Raw genomic sequence first — 16873 nt, forward strand, 5'->3', positions numbered from 1 at the left:
AAGGCCACTTTCTTAAAAAAAAGCCGAAGAAAACGACATTCGAGATTTTGGACAAAAATACTAAAACCGTGATGTTGTAGATATTGTGATTCCGAAAAGGTTCTAATGGCCATAACCACCAAACACTGATATTTGGCCACTACAGGGCTACTTTTTTGAAAACAGCCAAACATAGTGATATTCTGGATTTCAATGAAAATCAGTAAAACTGTGATGTGTTGTAGATGTTGTGATCCTGAGAAAAAGTCTCAATAAGCACAACCACCAATCACTGACCGTTTGGTAACTACAGAGCCACATTTTTGCCAACAGCAGAACTTAACGTTATTTTGGATTTCATAGCAATTGCTTGAAACGGTGATATGTTGTAGATATTGTGATTCTGGGAAAAGGTCCTAATGAGCACAACCACTAATCACTGATCGTTTGGCCACTACGAGGCCACTGTTTTGAAAGTAACCGAAGATGGCGATGTTCTCGATTTCGGTAAAAATGACTAAAACTGTGATATGTTGTAGATATTGAGATTCTGAGAAAAGGTCTTAATGGGCACAAACACTAATCAATGACCGTTTGGCCACAACGAGGCCACTTTCTTGAAAGTAACCGAAGATGGCCATGTTCTGAATTTCGGTAAAATCACTGAAACTGTGATATTTTGTAGATATTGTGATTCTGAGAAAAGATCTTAATGAGCACAACCACTAATCACTGATCGTTTGGCCACCACGAGGCCACTATTTTGAAAGTAACCGAAGATAGCCACTTTCTGGATTTCGGTAAAATTACTGAAACTGTGATATGTTGTAGATGTGGTAATTCTGAGAAAAGGTCTTAATGGGCACAAACACTAATCAATGACCGTTTGGCCACAACGAGGCCACTTTCTTGAAAGTAAACGAAGATGGCCATGTTCTGGATTTCGGTAAAATCAGTGAAACTGTGATATTTTGTAGATATTGTGATTCTGAGAAAAGGTCTTAATGAGCACAACCACTAATCACTGATCGTTTGACCACCACGAGGTCACTATTTTGAAACTAACCGAAGATGGCGTTGTTCTTGATTTCGGTAAAAATGACTAAAACTGTGATATGTTGTAGATATTGTGATTCTGAGAAAATATCCTAATGGGCACAGCCAATAATTACTGATCGTTAGGCCACTTTTTTGGAAGTAACGGAACATGGTGATGTTCTGGATTTCGGTAAAAATGACTGAAACTGTGATATGTTGTAGATGTGGTGATTCTAAGAAAAAGTCTTAATAGGCACAACCATTAATCATTGACCTTTGGCCACTACAGGGCGACTTTTTTGAATGTAACGGAACATGGTGATGTTCTGGATTTCGGTAAAAATGACTGAAACTGTGATATGTTGTAGATGTGGTGATTCTAAGAAAAAGTCTTAATAGGTACAACCATTAGTCACTGACCTTTGGCCACAACCAGGCCACTTTCTTGAAAGTAACCGAAAATATTGATGGCCTGGATTTCTGTAAAATTGACTGAAATTGCGATATGTTGTAGCCATTGTGATTGTGAGAAAAAGTCTTAATGGGCACAGCCAATAATCACTGGCCGTTTGGACACGACGAGGGCACTTTTTTAAAAGTAACGGAACATGGTGATGTTCTGGATTTCGGTAAAAATGACTGAAACTGTGATATGTTGTAGATGTGGTGATTCTGAGAAAATGTCCTAATGGGCACAACCAATAATTACTGAGCGTTTGGCCACTACAGGGCCACGGTGATGTTCTGGATTTCGGTAAAAATGGCTGAAACTGTGATATGTTGTAGATCTTCTGATTCCGAGAAAAGGTCTGAATGGGCACACCCACTAATCACTGACCGTTTGGCAACAACCAGGCCACTTTCTTGAAAGTAACCGAAGATGGTGATGTTCTGGATTTCGGTAAAAATGACTGAAACTGTGATATGTTGTAGATCTTGTGATTCTGAGAAAATGTCCTAATGGGCATAACCAATAAATACTGAGCGTTTGGCCATTACCGGGCCACTTTCTTGAAAGTAACGGAACATGGAGATGTTCTTGATTTCAATAGAAATGACTGGAACTGTGATATATTGTAGATATTGTGATTCTGAGAAAATGTCCTAATGGGCACAACCAATAAATACTGAGCGTTTGGCCATTACAGGGCCACTTTTTTTTTAAGTAACGGAACATGGTGATGTTCTGGATTTAGGTAAAAATGAATGAAACTTTGATATGTTATAGATCTTGTGATTCCACGAAAAGGTCTCCATGGGCACACACACTAATCACTGACCTTTGGCCACAACCAGGCCACTTTCTTGAAAGTAACCGAAGATGGTGATGTTCTGGATTTCGGTAAAAATGACTGAAACTGTGTGTGATATGTTGTAGATCTTGTGATTCTGAGAAAAGGACACAACCACTAATCACTGACCGTTTGGCCACTACAGGGCCACTTTTAGGAAAGTAATCCAAAATATTGATTTTCTGGATTTCATTAAAAATGACTGAAACTGTGATATGTTGTAGATATTGTGATTCTGAGAAAATGTCCTAATGGGCACAACCAATAATTACTGACCATTTGGCCACTACCGGGCCACTTTCTTGAAAGTAACGGAACATAGTGATGTTCTGGATTTCGATAGAAATGACTGAAACTGTGATATGTTGTAGATCTTGAGATTCCGAGAAAAGGTCTCAATGGTCACACATACTACTCAGTTTCCGTTTGGCCATTACAGGCCACTATCTTGAAAGTAACCGAAAATGTTGATGTCCTGGATTTCGGTAAAAATGACTGAAACTGTGATATGTTGTAGATTGCTGATTCTGAGGGAAGGTCTTAATAGGCATAACCACTAATCGCTGACCATTGGCCAGAAGCAGGCCGCTTTCTTGAAAGAACCGAAAATATTGATGGCCTGGATTTCGGTAAAAATGACTGAAACTGTGATACGTTGTAGATATTGTGATTCTGAGAAAAAGTCTTAATGGGTACAGCCAATAATCACTGGCCGTTTGGACACTACGAGACCACATTTTTGAAAGTAAGCTAAAATGGTGATGTTCTGGAATTAGGTAAAATGACTAAAACTGTGAGATGTTGTAGATATTGTGATTATGAGAAAATGTCCTAATGGCAACAACCAAAAAATTACTGACCGTTTAGCCACAACCAGGCCAATTGAAAGTAACCAAAGATGGTGACATTCTAGATTTCGGTAAAAATTATTGAAACTGTGATATGTTGTAGATATTGTGATTCTGAGAAAAGGATTTAATAGGCACAACCACTACTCACTGACCGTTTCGCCACTACAGGGCCAATTTTGGAAAGTAATCGAAAATGTTGATTTTCTGGATTTTGGTAAAAATGACTGAAACTGTGATATGTTGTAGATATTATGATCCTGAGAAAAGGATTTAATAGGCACAACCACTAATCACTGATCGTTTCGATACTACAGGGCCACTTTTTTAAAGTAACGGAACATGGTGGTGTTCTGGATTTAGGTACAAATGACTGAAAAGTGATGTTTTAGATCTTGTAAGGTCTCCATGGGCACACAAACTAATCACTGACCTTTGGCCACAACCAGGCCACTTTCTGGAAAGTAATCGAAGATGATGTTCTGGATTTCGAAAAAATAAAACTGTGATATGTTGTAGATCTTGTGATTCTGAGAAAAGGGCAAAACCACTAATCACTCAACGTTTGGCCACTACAGGGCCACTTTTTGGAAAGTAATCGAATATGTTGATTTTCTGGATTTCGCTAAAATTGATTGAAACTGTGATATGTTGTAGATATTGTGATTCTGAGGAAATGTCCTAATGGGCACAACTAATAATTACTTACCGTTTGGCCACTACCGGGCCACTTTCTTGAAAGTAACGTAACATGGTGATGCTCTGGATTTCGACAGAAGTGACTGAAACTGTGATATGTTGTAAATCTTGTGATTCCGAGAAAAGGTCTTAATGGGCACACACACTAATCAATTTCCGTTTGGCCATTACAGGCCAGTTTCTTGAAAGTAACCGAAAATGTTGATGTCCTGGATTTCAGTAAAAATGACTGAAACTGTGATATGTTTAAGATATTGTGATTCTGAGAGAAAGTCTTAATGGGCACAGCCAATAATCACTGGCCGTTTGGACACTATGAGATGACTTTTTTGAAAGTAAGCTAAAATGGTGATGTTCTGCATTTAGGTAAAAATGACTGAAACTGTAATATGTTGTAGATATTGTGATTCTGAGAAAATGTCCTAATGGGTACAACCAATAATTACTGACCGTTTGGCCACAACCAGGCCACGTGAAAGTAACCAAAGATGGTGATATTCTGGATTTCGATAAAAATGACTGAAACTGTGATATGTTGTAGATATTGTGATTCTGAGAAACGGATTTAATAGGCACAACCACTACTCACTGACCGTTTCGCCACTACAGGGCCAATTTTGGAAAGTAATCGAAAATGCTGATGTTCTGGATTTCGGTAAAAAGGACTGAAATAATGGAGTGTCAGTGGGTCAATTGTATTAAGATTTTTAAGTGGGTTGTGGGTCAACAGGATATGACTCACTGCGACACACAACCCACCGTGACCCACTTTGACCAAACAATCCATTCTGACCCACGCTGACCCACCGAACTACTGTGACTCACCAACCCATTCTGCTCAGTGCATTGTAGACAGCTTCTTCTGAGCACTGGTGAATTTGTCTACGTTTTACTTTCAAAGCCTTCTTTTTTCTTCTTTTTCATTTGTTTCCATTGAAGAAAGAACTTCAGGAACTCTTGCAGAACTTTAGGAAATTGATCATATTTGCAATTGTAATAATAGCAATAGGACTTACTTCTTGACTTTTCAGACACAGCCTAAGAGTTTTTAGAGGAGCTAACTACTGGTTTTATTTTGAATCACCTATAATGTCTGAATTATTATATAAAAATTTAATATAACTATGTATGTGTGATCATCAACATCAAAGTCAACTGAAATGACATTTGGCATATACATAGTTAGGCCCTAATCTCAATATCATTTTTTAAAACTCCCTTTTGTTGGGGGGGGGCATTTTCTATATATAGGATTGATTTCTAAAAATAATCGAAAACGATCGATATTAGTTGACGGCCTAATATTGATATTAGGCAGTCCTTGATATGAACCACCGTGACTGCCATGATATAAATTTAACTTCAACTGCTTCTTCAATGTTCTTCTTCGTTTTAGTTTTTACTTTCTATGGCTAGAGTCGAGGGTGAAAAAAATATGCTGTTCAGAAAATGCTGTTTACAATGCAGTGAGCAGAGTGGGTCATGGTGGGTGATGGGTCGCAGTGAGTCACGGTGGGTGGTGGGTCACATGTTGTTGACCCACGTCCCACTGAGAAAACTCGATCCACCGACCCACTGACCCACTCACCCACTCCAACTCTGGTTAACGTTTCGGCGTCTGGAGTAAACAAGTTCTGCCAGGGGAACTTTTTTCTTTCAAAATATATTTTTATATGTTCATAGTTATTATTATTAATTATTTTCTTGTATTTTTTCCTACATTATCTTAGATTAGTGACCGCGGTTTAGGATAGATTATGTAAAGTCAAATACGGTTATGTATGTTTATATTTTCGTTTCTTTCTTTCAAACTGCACTCCTATCTGTTCACGTAGTCCAAACGTAGGCATACACCTCTGTATTGATCAATTATAACATTCTAGTGTATGAGTTTATTTGCTTCGGCTCTTCTGAGCTTAAGATATAAGTAAAAACATATTAAGAACAAATAATAAAGAAACTAAGTCTACCTGATGGATAAAAATAAGAAATTATATAAAATACAATGAGCTGATCAGTACGGTACTGTATACGTACTTTTGGGCCACCCTGTATATTATTAATAATTTATTTCTTGCATTTAATAATAACTAGCTGAAAATAGCCACTTTTCGCATGGGTAAGATAAAATATCTATGTAAACAAACTGAACAACGAAACGAAAATATATCGGTAATTTTCTACTACTTTTACATATCGCGGGAAACGCCCCTTGAGACCCCCTGGTTCAAAATTTAAAAACAACGCCTCTGGCTACCAAGCGATGGGAGCTGTATTTAGAATTCAACGCCTCTGGAAGAATCACCATTCATCTCAGCGACCGTGAAAACTAAGGATTTGATACTAATATAGGTCATTTTGGATTATTTTTACGTGTTTCTCTACATCTCCCCCCTCCCGGTGACCCCGGCCCGCACGCAATGGTAGCTGATTTTGAAAGTCATCGCTAATTGAAGTGTCACCATTGATCTCAATGACCGTGAAAACTATGAATTCGACACAAATATCGGCAATTGTCTAATATTATTACATGTCTCGATAAACGTCCCCCTCCCCTAAGACCCCTGGTCCGATTTTTTAAAAAATAAAAACCACTTGGTCCTGGTCTGGAGCCTGGACAAAAGTATCCGTTATTAAAATTTAGTAACTTTTTGTCAACTCGTCTGATCCCCAGGCCGCACACAAACAGACACACAAGCAAACTCGAACAGATAGAACAAACAGCGTTCTTTCGCATAGAATGTTGTTGCTTCCACCCAGCCTGAGTGCCGGTGTGCTGCCCACAGTTGAAGCTGCCCATGCATTACCGGGGGGTACAAGATGAGCAGCCAAAAACTACCCCCCAATAAATCATATTGACATCCGCTTTTATTCTTTCCTCCTTGTGGAACCAGACATATTACCAAAAGGATACCGTCTTTTAAGTTGGTTTCAGGGTTGCCAGTAATATAAAGGTACGAGTAAGGGACAGGGTGATCATTCAGCGAGTTCAAGTAGTGCTTATACACAAAGATTACCCCCCAATAAATTATTTTGACAAACACACATGTAGTAGCCCTTTCTTCTAAAAGGAGATGACTTTCACCAACAGGTGCCGTCTATGAATACCAGTTTTAAAGAAAACCAAAGATTGACAATAAAGCAGGAGGAAAGGATAAGGAAGTTTAGTTCTCCCTACCTGCTCACGCGGTCATCGGGACGTCAAAAGACATAAACAAAGCTCTTTATTCGATTCACAGCCACACCCCTAAATTCTTCGACCTTTTTAGCCAATACGATTCCAGTGTCTAATGTCAAACTCTCATCAACTCCACGTGGAGTAACACTTCTTTGAGAAACTTTTGTGTATCCGTTTGTAATGAGTAATGTAAGTTACGAGGAGCAAAAGCCAACGAAGAGAATTATGAAAGTCAGCTCAAATAATTGTCATATTTCTTACCTGCTGCAATACTTACAGATTCATTGAAGCTATTATGTCTATTCCTTCTTGCGTTTCATGTTAATTTTGTCTGATTTTAAAGTAGGAAATTTTCCATAATATTATTGTAAATATATATTTGTTTTGTGGTTTTCTTTGCTTTGTTTCATTTTCAAGGCGTGTTATTTTTTAAAACATTTCTTTTACCGAGAGTTACTTTTTTTTTTTAAAAAAAAATCCGACTTTAAAAAGTCAGTTATTATACAAGAATAGTTATTATTTATTACTTTATTTATCGTACTGTTTATTAATATTTCTTTGTTTCTCTGCCTGCATTATGTTTTAAATAAATATTTTAGTAATGCTTATAAGAAAAAGAAACAAATGATTGGATAATGAACCAATTAGTTAAAATAGATACACATATTTTCCCAAGTTGTAGTTCATAAAATTACCTGTATGGTTATTCGAATTGCAAATTGCAAGGAATAACCAATGGAAATCATAACACTATTTCACTTTGAAATAAGTATAATAGGCTATCTGATTCTCGTTTTATTGGGTTGGATTAGATATCTGAGTTTAGTGTCCCGTTCAGCAGTAAGGCTGTATGAGACGTGGATCTACAGCTTAACGTGGGATCCGGACCACATGAATTCCCGCTGAGAATCGAACCTGGGCCTCCCACCCCAAAGGCGCGTATGCTATACACACGAGGGAGTTATTTCTAGTCTGGTATACACTAACGCACATACATATTATATTTATGTATATATATATATATATATATATATATATATATATATATATATAGAGAGAGAGAGAGAGAGAGAGAGAGAGAGAGAGAGAGAGAGTGTTATGTATAGATAGGTATGCAGAGAAGAAATATCCTGGTGATACAAGTAGTTGATGGAGAAATTATAACAAATTCCTCCAAATTGGAAGCATTTCATATGTCAATGGAATGAAAAAAAATCACTGTTAGTGATCCGTCTTTGAAAAATACGAAATTCGCTGGGTTTAGTTATGACCCTTAAGCTCCTATTCTACAACTGCTTCAACTTCAAAAATGTTATTATTCCCCTTGTTTACCTTCATTTTCAACGAATTTAAATAGTTGGTTACTGAATTCTCTATGTCTGTGTGTCTGATATCTGCATTTTTTTTTTCAATTTTGAGTCGTCCATTCCATAGAGCATCAAAAACTACCTGAAAGAAGTGATGACATTTTTTGCGTCACTCTTACCGTTTACAAGATATTGGAAGAAGTTCCGATTTCGGTAGATTTAAGAAGCCATATCTCGGGAATCTTAAGTGATAGTGAGATGATATTGGTGTTGATCAATACCTAAGAGAATGGTGAACATTTTGGTACCAAATAATAACCGATGGCCACTGGTTATATCTGCATTTTCAGTATATATACGGTGATAAAAATGTGACACCTCTATATAGCTAATTCAATAGATCCCCTAATACGCAGGTTCCAAATATGTAAGTGTATTATCTATCGAATTTAAACAAATAAATTAATTATTAAATTTCATATAAATTTCGGAAAAAAATAATTCGTTCTAAGTTAGTTCTGGCAATACTCTTCGAGCATTCTCAACTGGCTAATGTTCCTGCGCAAACAGCAACATGCATGTCTCTTCGCTACTCTCATTTTCATATCTTCATTCTCACCATCGTGGTTAATCTGATTGAGTAAAAAATTATGATTAACTAAGCAAATTCATCGCCATCGCAATGCCGAAAGCGTATTTCAAACTTGGACCGTTTCCGATTTTGAAAACGCTCCTCCGTACACTATAAGATATTATTACACCCTACCTTGTATATCACATCGTTATTAAAAAATCATATACAATACATTTTTTAAGTAATAAGTTAAAACTTGCAATCATTCTTATTGAAACATTCGAATTGCAAGAGGAGCGAGTAAAATTTTTTTTTTAATCTATTTTTTTTGCAAACTGATAAACATATTGATTTAATAGGACACCAAAAAGTTTTTGGAATGACTCGTCATTTACTCATTTCCAGCGCTTTTTCTTTCTTGCTTGTTCGTCGCCCCTTACTATCAGCACCCGCTGCGACCGCTCTTCTTGCCCCCCTCTTTAGCTACGGCTCTGACAATGTACGAACTGCTTTATATATATATATATATTTGAGTTTTCAAAATAGCAGGATATTGAAGAATTTATTTCGTGTTTTCATAATTACTAACAAATTTCAGTGAAAATATATATCCTATATCCTAGCACAGTGGTGAGCAAATTTTTGTGAGTCCAAAGAGAAAACTTTAGGTGGGTATATATATATATATATATATATATATATATATATATATATATATATATATATATATATATATATATATATATATATATATATATATAAGAAACTTCTTGTAATAGTAAAACAATGTTATTAAACTCTGAAGGATTATGAACTAGATGGTGAATACATGAACATCCGAACCAAATAGAACATACTTACATTATTAATATTTATTTATAATAATTAAGGGTAAAAGTGAGGGGGAACGCGGGGAGATACCGTCCTCCGACCTTGAAAAAATATGTACGGCGTCCCTCCAGTTCCTAAAAATTACAATGGGCAAAGATAGGCAAGGGGACGGCGCGACCTCATGCCGCTACCTACCATACCCCTACCTTTTCAGATCCGCTTTTACCCGTAATAACAATTAATACGATTATCAATAACACGCATGCTAAGATAATTTTATAATTAATGTCACGTATTTATGTATTGTTATAACGTATTAAATAATCTTAGTGAGTGCCTCATCATTACAAAACACTCATCCTCTGAAACACTCATCGCAGGTTTGACAACAGCACGCTGATCACTAATTGGTTGCCAAAAGTTAGTTTAGCTGGCTCACTGTATGGTAACTAACTACAGTGAATATAAGTGTTGTCTACTGTAGGGATATGTATCTTTCTTTAACTTAGAAATATTTAGACATTTCTGGTAACCGTAGGGACATATGGACGGAATTTTGTAAATTGGTGCGGAAGATTGGGATTTAAATAAAAACTTTGTGAGTGAAAATAAAATGCAATTAATCCTAATATTGGTAATAGTAATTGTTCAAGGTCACAGTGTTTCATACTAGAGATGGAGTGGGTCATTGGGTCGTGGGTCAACAGCATGTGACCTACTGAGACCCACCACCCATCATGACCCACTGCAACCCACCACTCACCATGGCTCACTCTGATCCAGCGACTCTCTGCATTATAGACAGCATCTTCTGAATACTGGTGAATTTGTCTATGTTTTACTTGCATGGCTTTCATTTCCTTTCCTTTTTCATTTGTTTCTGTTTACTTACTTGAGATGAGTATATTTAAGTGAAAAAAGAACTTCAGGCATTTTCGGATATTGATATTTGTAATCGTAATAAAAGCAATAGGACTTATACTACTACTTGGCTTTTGAGAAACAGCGTGTGAGCTTTTAGAGGAGCTAAATACTGGAAAAAAAATTTTTGAATTACTGTAATATATAAATTATTATAATAAAAATTTGAATGTAATTATGTGTGCTTAACCATCACGGCCAAATTGAAAAGTCAAATGAAATGACTTTTGGCTTAGGTCTTAATCCAAACTGGGATAGTATCACATCGCTTTTATTATAAAACATATCCTAAGGGGGTAGTGGGGATCCGATTTTGTGCGCAAAAAAAAAAAAATGAGTATCTCCTACGGATGGGCACGGGAGAGTTTTCTTTGAAACTCGACTCGACTCGAAACAGACATTTTTCAGCTTGACTCGAAACAGACATTTTTCAGCTCGAATCGAAAATTTCGTGCAACTCGATTCGAATTTGGGCCGTTTCGAGTTGAGTCGAGTCAAAATAGCCAATTCGAGCTAAACCCTGTGTGTAGTTCCAAGTACTCTTTTCAAGTATCCTACAGTGACAAAATAATTATCAATTATGCTACTACTACTACTACTACTTCTTTTATTATTATTATTATTATTATTATTATTATTATTATTATTATTATTATTATTATTATTATTATTATTATTATTATCAGAACAATACCGTGTATAACCATGAAAGGTAGGCGGTTTGTATCTGAATAATGAAAACTAGTTGCCTGTAGATCTCGGTCTTCGAAAAGTCTTCAGGAGGCAAAAACATCGGTCACGAGGTTCTGGGTTTGAGTTCCGGAGGAATAAGTATTCGGACTCCAGCGAAAAGTTGTTAAAAATTATACGGCGCCGGCCAAAGATGTTCAATACTGCTCGGCCTGGGTTTATGGTTGTCAACAGCTCGAACGGCTCGGCTCACAGCTCATTCATATCGAGCCGAACCGAGAAGTGACCTGAGCCAACAGCTCACCTAAATGAGCAGGCTCGAACCGATGGCTCACCCAAGCCGAACCAAACCGAGCTGATTGCTCACCCAACCGAGCCAGTTCGAGCCATCGACTCATTTGACCTGAGTCGAACCAAGCCGATGGACTCGTTTCAACGGAGCTAGCTAGAGCCGAGTCGGTGGCTCATCCCAACCTAGCTGGCTCGAACCATCGGCTCAGTCGATGGCTTGTCCCTACCGAGCCGATGGCTAATCACAATCGAGCCGGAGCGAGCAGCTCGCTCAGTTGAACCGAGCCGAGTCGGTTGACATCACTACCCGGATTGAGCTTCTGTTTGGGCTCAAACATTAGACCGTGCAGGTCTCAGCCTTGATGGTAAGAACTACATACTTATATTGGTGGTCATGACATTTGAGGCAGTCTCGTTATTAAAATCTATTGCCTCGTTATCAAGATGAGGCGAGACGCACTAAAAGTTCCCCACAAGATGCACTAAAAGTACGAGACGAGGTGCGTCCCTGTTGTGAATAACATTAAAAGTATTCCGCATTACTATTTACATTCCTCATGGCTTTCGTTTTCCAGGCTAATCTGGCGATGATTTCAAAACGAGTTAAAACGAGCTGAACGAGCAAGCCATTTATCAAACTCGGCTCGACTCGAAACTCGACCTCAAAACAGTGACTCGACTCAAGAAAATTGAATTTGACTCGACTCGAAACTCAAGTCGAGTTGAGTTATAGCTCGACTCGTGTCCATCTTTAAGTATCTCGCAAGTCCTTAAACTTACGGAGCTGAAATTCAGTGTGTTAACTCTTTATATATGAAAAATTGGTAGTGGTTTGGTTTGTAAAAATAATCGAAAACGATCGATATTAGTTGAGAAACAATTATTAATTGAGAAACAAAATATTCAGTGCTTCGCTTCATATATCCATTGCTTTCTACTATAATAATTGTTGAAGTTTATATTTATTATATGGAGCGCTTATGTAGAGCACAGGGCAATCAACCCATGAAGTTGTGAGAAAAGTAGGCATAATATTTGTGTTGTAAGCTTCATTACACGAAAATTTTAAGTTCAGACTGTACGTTTAATTGTATGAAAAATTGTATACTTTTTTCTTCCTTTACGTTAGTCTACTTACCTTGATTTGGGACTTTCAAATTTTATCCTTTTTTCACTGAAAAGTATCAACAATTCAACGAGGCAATAATTATACCATGATAATTTAATTAAAATTCATCGTAATTTGGCCCATGACAAACACTTTACCCTTTTATATCATAAAGGTCAGGTCCACCGTTATTGTGACAGAACGGTGCTTGAGCGATTGACCGTAGAAGTTCAAACTCCGATTAGTGATAATTTCACAACCTGGTTTTATTACAAGTGTAAACACTTTAGTCAGTAGAGAAGAGGCCGTGGATCATGTCAGAGTTGATGACGACGTGGTTACTCCGATGATAAATGTTTTCCCGACATTTTTTTAGCTATTCAGTAGGTTGGTTGATTTGGAGTTCAGTGTCCCTTTCAACCAGAGGCTGTATGGGACGCAGACATACAGCTAACGTAGAATATGGATCATATGGACTTCCACTAAGAACACGAGTCTTCCTCGCCAAAGGAACCTACGCTAACAAAGTAGTAAGAGTCCCACCTGATCTCACTCTTGATTATCCAATTTAGGGCCTCATGGACCATAGTGAATGAATCGGGGATGATTTGGCCTGGGATTGCGTCACCTATTGAAATTTTGCTTATGCTTATTCAGGGCCATGCACGCTGGTGTGAATGAGTCACAGGTACCTTGGCCCTGCTATGACGTAATTGAATTGGGAGTTTTGGATCAGATATTATGATGATTCTTTAAAATTACTAAAAATTTGGTCTTGATGATTCATTACGTTATGAAATAGTACAGGTTTACGAATGCTTTTTATTTTTCGTTCCCTTTTATGGCATAAAATTTGGAGATTTTTATCCCTTTGATGAGATGGACTAACACTGGTGCAAATGAAATCTTTAGTTTTACGTCCCACGATTATGCCGGTTAGGCTAAAGGAAACGGTGACGATGAGAAATGAATGAATTGGTAGGAGAAAAATGGAGTATCCCGAGCATAATGTTGCCCACCACAAAACTACTTTCGCGGGGCTTCAACCAGGGACCACAAACAGCAAAGGTGAACTCTCTACCACTGAGCCACCGCACCCCTACTGGTATGATTGAATTAGAGGTATTTGGTTCGAGCTAATATGTTCGTTTGAAATCACTGAACTGGGATTTTTAGCTTGGAGATTATGATGGCTTTTTTCGTTCCCTTTTATGGGCATAAAATTACTAAAACAAGGTTTGATCTCTTTCTTGATGATCTATTACATTATGAATTAGTAGATCCCAGTAATAGTATAAATTAGTATTAGTATTAATATGAAAACTTTGGAGTTCCTCCGTGGCTAACCGGTTAGCGTATGCGCCTTTAACGTGGGAGACCAGGGTTCGATTCCCGGAAGGAGCTCATGCGGTTTGGATTTCACGTTAATTAGTAGGTTCTATCCTCGCTGCTGAACGGGACGTTAAACTCAAAATCAACTTAACTCGAAAACTTTGGGAGGAATACTTTATTTTGATTAAGGTTTAGTTTTCATTCATGGAACTTATGGGACTCGAACCATGATATTCAATTGTCAAAAAGTGTATCCAGGAAAGCATACATTTATTTGAGACGCATAAAAGAGGGGGAGGGGCGATCCCGGACTTGGTTAACAATAATAATTTATATTGTATTCGTTTGTGGATTAAATAAAACTGTTGGAAAGATTTAAAAAGCTTCTTTCTGCATTGACTTATAATCATATGTTGAAAAGGTAACGTCAACTAAATCGTGTTACATATGCTTACATATTCGATTCTTGGTGCTAGTTTAGGAAATATTGAATTTAACGCCCCTTCGAGGCTAAGAGAGACGACGATGATGAGAAATGATAGGACGAAACAGGAAAAAACATGAACTCACTTGCTTGCGGATTGAAGCAGGGACCTCACAAATTAGATACAAGCGCTGAGCCACCGTGCCCCATTCGGTGTGAGCAATTTTACGTATGAAAAGAACATGGACATGTTATGTTACATTAAACATTTCTGCCCGTTGTTACGCATACGAGTTTGTTGTGAAATTGCAGAATCTGCTTTTACGAAGAGTATAATGTCAGTTCGTTTATTGAATATCTCTAAGAGGTGTAAAGGAGGAACGATTCCGGACCTCATTAATTTATATCGTTTTTGTTCGCAGATTAAATAAAAATGATGCAAAGTTAAAAAAAGCTGCTTCGTGCATTGGTTTATAATCATATGTTTAGAAGCAAACGTCAGCTATATTGTGTTACATGTGCTTACGTATTCGTGGTCAGTATCATTGCCATTATTTTAGTTTGCATATTAAACATATACAGTATTTAACTGTCAATGGTTTACTTTGAAAGGATATATTTATTCTTTGAGAAGAATAAAAGGGATGGGATGATGTGATTTTGGACCTAGTTAGTACCTCTCGTTTCCGTTCGTGGATTAAATAAAAAGATGACTCTTTGCTTAAAACTGATTAGTTAATTGTTCGAGCGGTTTTTTAAAAACGCTCAGCGTTTGTTGGTCAGTAAGCGCTTCATTAATGGAAACAGTGTTGCCAGATTTTTCTTTCCTAAACTGCTCCGACTCGTTTCGAAACGGTTCCGCAGAGTGCAAGAATTTTCAAACTAAAAATTCTTTGAACTAAAAAAACTGAAACAAAAATTTTTCGAACTAAAAAATTTCAAAACTAAAATTTTTTTTCGAACTAAAAAAATGAAAAATATTTTTGAACCAAAAAAAGATACAAAAATATTCAAACAAAAAAATTTCGAACTAAAAATTTTGAAACAAAAAAATAAAATGAAAACTTTCTGGAACGAAATTTTTTAAACTTAAAATTTTCGAACTTAAGATTTCAAACCGAATTTGAAAACTAAAAACTTTTCAAACCAAATTTTCAAACAAATTTTTTCGAACTCAGAAAGTTTCAAACTTAAAACATGCAAATCAAAATTTCAAACTAAAAGTTTTCGATCTAAAATTTTGAACAAAAAATTCAAACTCAAAGTTCAAACTAAAAATTTTCGAACTCAGAAAGTTTTAAAATCAAAATTTGAAATTCACGTTTCCAATTAAAAATATTTTCGAACTACAATTATCAAACTCAAACTTTTTGAAAATCTTAATAGAGATTGAAAGTGATCACCTAAACAGATTACATCGTAGAATTGTGAATTGTTGCTAAAATTGAAAGTGCAGTCAGTTTAACGATATTTGGTTTACTGATTTGAATTTAAATTATCTTGGAGAAGTATTCAGGATTAAATTTGATATATGATGATGAACCGTTTCGCTAGTCATTGCTAGTCATTTATTTCGTAACGGAACATTGAAATGAAGTCTTAAGCTCATCTCTCAAGACAAGCTATCTAGTCAGCCCTAAATCACAAATTTTTCATTTTTTTAGTTCGAAAAAACTTTTAGTTTTGAAATTTTTTAGTTCGAAAAATTTTTGTTTCATTTTTTTAGTTCGAAAAATTTTTAGTTTTGAAATTTTTTTAGTTCGAAAAATTTTTAGTTTGAAAATTCTTGCACTCTGCGGAACCGTTTCGAAAAGAATCGGAGCAGTTTAGGAAAGAAAAATCTGGCAACACTGTTTCCATTAATGAAGCGCTTACTGAAAAACAAACGCTGAGCGTTTTTAAAAAACCGCTCGAACAATTAACTAATCAGTTTTAAGCAAAGAGTCATCTTTTTATTTAATCCACGAACGGAAACGAGAGGTACTAACTAGGTCCAAAATCACATCATCCCATCCTTTTTATCCTTCTCAAAGAATAAATATATCCTTTCAAAGTAAACCATTGACAGTTAAATACTGTATATGTTTAATATGCAAACTAAAATAATGGCAATGATACTGGCCACGAATACGTAAGCACATGTAACACAATATAGCTGACGTTTGCTTCTAAACATATGATTATAAACCAATGCACGAAGCAGTTTTTTTTTAAACTTTGCATCATTTTTATTTAATCTGCGAACAAAAACGATATAAATTAATGAGGTCCGGAATCGTTCCTCCTTTACGCCTCTTAGAGATATTCAATAAACGAACTGACATTATACTCTTCGTAAAAAGCAGATTCTGCAATTTCACA

The 16873-nt window shown here is 36.5% G+C and overlaps 1 protein-coding gene across 1 annotated transcript in view; it reads left to right on the forward strand.

The window, feature by feature from the left end:
* The window catches only part of LOC145667485 (uncharacterized), a 197711-nt gene that overhangs the window by 98801 nt on the left and 82037 nt on the right, over positions 1-16873 (forward strand). The window lies entirely within an intron of this gene.

The sequence above is a fragment of the Thermobia domestica genome, chromosome 13, assembly GCF_964235325.1.
Source record: "Thermobia domestica chromosome 13, izTheDome1.hap1.1, whole genome shotgun sequence".
Taxonomy (NCBI): Eukaryota; Metazoa; Arthropoda; class Insecta; order Zygentoma; family Lepismatidae; genus Thermobia; species Thermobia domestica.